The following is a 6,000-nucleotide window of genomic DNA, read 5'->3' on the forward strand; positions in this document are numbered from 1 at the left end:
CACCTGTTTTATACAAGTAATTCGAATTTCCCCTATGAATTTCACTTGAAATTTCCCTTTTGATCGAATTGTTCTCCCCAAAATCGAAAACCCTAGTTTTAGTCGAATAGAGATAAGGAAGAATCAGATTTTTTTTGTTTTCTCTATTAAATCAGCCGAATTTACTGTTCAGTCCTTGTTTTGTCTTGATTTGCAAAATAACCCCTAAATTGTACTCTTTGTTGATTTGGCCCCTCTTTTGACTTGACCCAAATGCCAAATAGTTCTTAAACTAACCTTTTAAAACACGGGATGTTACATTTTCCCTCTCTCCTTTGAAAGCCACGAAGAAACAAAGAGGCAGAAACTCTTTTCTTCGCCCCCTCCCTAGTGATTAAGTGGGATGGGTTGTATTGGTAGGGTCCCTAACTAGTAACTACGAATAACCTATTGAAAAGTGTTAGTGGTAACACCCGGGCTGCAACCCGGGATAGCCCACTAACACCTCCGCCTCTGGTTATAAGTCAGATTAGTCATATGGATATTATGATGAGAGAAAGTGCAGTTAGGGTTACAAGTAAAAGAATTTGTGCCAGTTTCCTAGAGTTAATAGCAAGTTTGTTAGCTTTGCTATTTAAATTCCCATTGACAATCAAAAAAGAGATAGAATCCAAAGTGGAGTCTTGCTTCTCGATTTCCTGGAGTGTGTGTTTAGTTAAGGCTACAAGTAAAATAATTTGTGCCAGTTCTCCTAGAGTTAATAACAAGTTTGTTAGCTTTGCTATTTAAATTCCCATTGACAAACAAAAAAGAGATAGAATCCAAAGTGGAGTCTTGCTTCTTGATTTCCTGGAGTGTGTGTTTAGTTGTCCAGCAGATTGAGTTTTGCCTTCCATTCAAAAAGTTGTAGACATTAGTTGAGTGTACTTCCAAAAATAAGTTATAAATTTCATGATTTTTAGCCCAGAGGACACCTTGTAATGCTTCCTTCCTTCTTCTTCATCTAATGTTCTGGAGCTGGTGATGATGGATTCACATGCGATTTGATTACCTGTGCAGTCATGAACAACAACAACCAAAGAAGAAAACAATGAATTTTGTACAAGGTGTCCATTGTTGTGTGTCCATTGTTGTGTGACTGTTCTGCAAGGTAGGGGATGAGTTCTTAAAAACATAGCTTGTGTATGAAGGAAGTTTTGTGTATTTGAAATTGGAAACGACATGTTCAATTTCCCCTGAATATAACATCACATATGTGCTTCCAAATGTGCCAAAGAGGTACACTAACATCGATAACCCCCTAACATTTGAGGGTGTCAAAGGCGCCCCTCCTATTTACTCAGATTTTCCTTTACTCTCCACACTTATTGTGGATTTCAGACTAGCCTGATTTAGTGTCGCTCAAGCCTTATAAGGATTAGGCCTGTCTGAATGCCCTCAGACTTGTCTAGTCCGTGGGCGGTGAAGAAAGAAAGCGAGTCAGTGTTAAACAGAGAGCCGCCTATAGACACTTGACATTTTATTGCTTTTATCATTTTATTTGGACTTCATATCTGATGGGTCGTGCGCTCCACTATGCCCAATAAAATCCTATTGTAATTATGTTGTTCTTTATATTTATTAAGGGGAAGTTCCATGGGTAGATAGTCCAAAATAAAGCCCTTTTATGATTTTGTGTCTTATCAGTCCGTTAGTGATATGCCCATCATAGCCTCATATAACAAGTACTACTTCCATAAGAGTCCCACATAGTTTTCTTTCAACAAAAAAAGATTTTACTTCTTTCTCTCTCTTAAACCACTCGTTCTCTCATCTCCCAGTCACTCTTCCTCTCTTTCTAAAACCTTGGGTTTTCTCATCTTCTATATTCATCCCTCTCGACCCTTTTCTTTTCTCTAAAACCTAGGATTTTCTTATCTTCTACATTCATCTCCTCCGGCCTCTCTCTATCTTTCTATTTCTAGGTCTTTCCCTTTTTCCAGGTTTTCTCATCTTAAGAGAAAATTCATGATTTTAGGGGTTGTGATGTGATTTAGGGTTGTTTTTTTTTTTCAGTTTTATAGGAATTCTAAGGTTTGGGCATAGTCAGTTTTGTTAATAACATGTGATACCCGTGTTCCAGATCACGGTTTGCCAGAAAGTTTATAAAAGAAACTCGGTATAATTCTCACTCAAACCACCTTCAAATAGAATTCCAAGCCAAAACTCTCATCACAGGTTAAAAATCAAGAACAAATGCAGCGGAAAATCAAATATAGTTCAAACCTTTTGAAAATATGCTCGGAAAACATGTAACCCGAAATAGTTTTCATAAAGAGAAAAACAACTTGAATTCGTAAATGAATACTCCACAGAAGAAACTGAATTCTGGCAGAGTCTCCCCTATAAATTGAACAAATCAAACCTGTCACACATTCATACATGTTGCCATAAACTTTATAAAACGAAATCCTAACTCAAATATCTCATCAGAGTGAAAGTGACAGGTGCATACTATTTACTTGTGTACAATCACAAATAAGTGAGAGAACGTTCCTAACTATTTTAGACGATACATATATAATATTGATTTTCTGATAACAAAGATAAGTCACAATAATAGGAAAATACATTAAGCTTACATAATGTGAGCCATCAAAGTAAAGTATGTCACTCCGGGTCACCAATACCTGTAGCTGAACAAAAACAAATAAAATGAGATAACCCGAAGGTCAACTCAATAGGATACTTAGACATCATACCCTCGCCACACACATCAACAGTTTAATATATCAATAGTTATAGGTGTTATGTATATACACAGATATATCATTATGCACACGAAGCAAATCAATATAGCAAGATAATTATTCTAGCTTACCAAGATCATGATTGAATACGCCCTTAGTCGGGGTCACCTACTATTCGTCTAGGAAGAACCGATCAACCTTTGTTAGTGTGTAGACAGGCGTCGTCTTATTGAACATTTGACTACTGTAGTGGATCCACGTAATACTCCGTTAAGAGCTTCCGTAACTCTCCTTTCGTCATTATCGCCCATCGCGCTAGCTTGTGATCTCAATACGCATCGAATAATAAGTCCCATGCAAACAGTAATACACTTAAAATATGTCACTACTTACCCAGACGACTATAAGAGCATCGTCATGTAGCAGATCCATATACCCACGGGGATACAACTATCTCATCTTGAGGAGCGACCTACCTCCGACCAGATATGACACTACCTCGCAAGGTAATTCATTAACCATTCGAAGAATACCCAAACATACGCATGAACTTATAATAATATAAAATGATTTGAGTGGCTCCCAAAGCTATAAGAATAGACCTCTCCTAACAGGTAATATCCACCAAAGGAGAAAAACGTTCTTGCTTCTTAAGATAGGGTAAACCTTGTTTAAACCTAAGCTTTTATAAGTTTCCACTTTCATGGATTAAGTATTTTCTTATTAAGAAAACTCGAGCAAATACCCTTTTTCAGTTCAGTGAAAATGTTGTAAGTATCAACCACAAGTTATTACATCATTCAAACCACACACACTAGTGGCTTAGCAGAATAAATAAACAAACATAGCATTAGGTCAGCCCCTAATCACTTCAAGGGCCGGAATACCCCAACTTTCATTCTCTTTCGGAACTCATTATACTGGAATGATCGTACCAAACGGCTGGCCACACACTGAGTGTAACCCTTAACATGAATTCATGGCTAATCCATGACAAAAAAGAAACAAGTGGACCAACCAATGCCTGACGAAAAACAATCATTACACGTAACACAGCTCAAACGATTCTGTCACCATGTTATACACGCAGCTCATGCGATTCTGTCACCACGTGTCTACAATTCACACAAAATGACCACGCAGCTCAAGCGATTCCGCTACCACGTGATTATTTTTTCAGAATAACTAATTTGTTATGAAAAGATAAATATCCATAATAGAGAACACACCACATACATTCACATCATATCATAATTTGAACTAAAGAACGATAAAAAGAAAATAATAACTAAATAAACATATAAAGTGGTGAAACGGAGAATACCCGTGCTCCAAGTAAGATTCATAGGATCCTACCTCTTATTGCGCCTCCAATGATGCTCCTGACTAAATTCCATCCTTCCTCGAGTTTCTTATTGCAGTACAATATTCTTACTGAAACATAAAAGAGCAAAATTGTCATTTGACAATTACATAACTATCAAGAGACCTCTTGCAACGTAAGAATGCATAAAATGAATGAAACTAGACTAAAAATGTCTTATCGACACTATAGAGATCACCGATACATTCTACCGTTTAACTTAAATGCTTACAAACCAGCCAACCAACTTCTCATAAACTCCATTTTACATTCCAGCATCTCCATAAGCTGACAAACCTTATAACAAACCCAACAACATGAATCTATAACTCAAACTGCCCATTCATGTGAAATATGACAAAGTTTGCGTAACCCTCTATATTTCAATTCATTCCAAAACTAGTCCAAATATGAAATTCGAGCGGTACAAATAATTCGGCAGCACCCCTTCCATATATGGACATTCCGAAATAATCTATAATATCCTAAACAAGTTCATGAACATAAATCATCTGAAGAAATAAAATAATAACCATCTTAGCTCCAAATTACGAACCCAGTAAAAATCTGACCCAACTATATCGTATTCGAAATAACTATCAAATAACGACTAAATTCGAACGAAATAGAAATTTCTAAACCGCTAGATATGTAGAACGAGTCGAATAGAATTATCTAGAAGAAATTTCATTGAATTCCAACAATTGAACGCGAAGAAACTGACGAAAGAAATTTCAGACCACTTCACGCCCAAAAATCCACTTTGGTTCCAACTGTGTCTTGCATTGAATCTGTGTTTCGAATACAAAGTGGGTTTTCGTACTGCGTTTTAAAAGAAACGGTTTGGCTGCCGTGTGTAAGGCATGTGTAAGGCATGAAAAGGCCATGTGCCTAAATTAAATTTCAACCCGTAACTTATATATAAATCCTAAAGAAGCCCCACCATATTATATCCAACTAATTCAGCCCCCATCAATTACCTTATGAACCCCAATGTAACTTTTTTCCTTTTATTTTTCATCCCACAACTAACCATGAAGAATCTATATAGTACTTATTAATCTGATCACGAAGAAAATGACCGAAAACAAAAACATAGCCAAACCATGTCTGATCTTTTTGTGTGACCAGTCAAAATGCGTGTTTTCTCGAGATATAACCGAAGAGCTGTCCGAATCAACTAAAATAAGTATTTAATACTAAATCTCAGAGAAACCACTGAATCGGCTGAACGTTCTAACTCGCCCAGTTCTCTGACTCGACGATCTGAGCGCTACAATAACATAATTGTATATGTTATCAACATTTCATAACGTGTTAGGGAAATTCCATTAGTGTTATTTGTAAATTCGATTTTTACAGACATAACTGATCCTGTTCAGTATTTATCGTGTAGAATTCATAATAAAATGTGATACAACAAGATAAGCGTTTAATATGTGTGAGTTACGTAGATAACAGTAAAATATATTGATAACAATAGATGAGGACCAATTAAGAATTAGATATTGTCTTTAAACAAAAAGTATATGTCGAGACTCATCATAAATTTCTAACTGTTCTTTATAGCAACTGTGTATCAGCCAAAAGCATCGCGAAAAGCGTTCACTTCTTCGGAAAATAGTTGACCTATATGAGTAAATACTGGCCCCAAAGACTCAGCTACAAGATGTTAATCCCTCTTTTGTTAATCTATAGTTGTAAGATATCTCTCAATTAAAATTTGAGTCTGCAAGAGGTTAAAAATCAGTAACAAATAAATAAGGAGTATTATGAGCAAACAGGTTTATTCCAAAAACATGGATAATATGCAAATAACATACGTAAAAGTGTGCGCAACAAACACATGAATGTTCCAACAACTCAATTTTTTTCACAAAAGAATTTACTTGTTTGTTATATGTAACTTACCAATGTCATGGAGTCAGT

This window comes from Eschscholzia californica, unplaced genomic scaffold (assembly GCF_041429995.1).
Source record: "Eschscholzia californica isolate CP2 unplaced genomic scaffold, dmEscCali1.0.p SCAF_3, whole genome shotgun sequence".
In the NCBI taxonomy this organism is placed as follows: domain Eukaryota; kingdom Viridiplantae; phylum Streptophyta; class Magnoliopsida; order Ranunculales; family Papaveraceae; genus Eschscholzia; species Eschscholzia californica.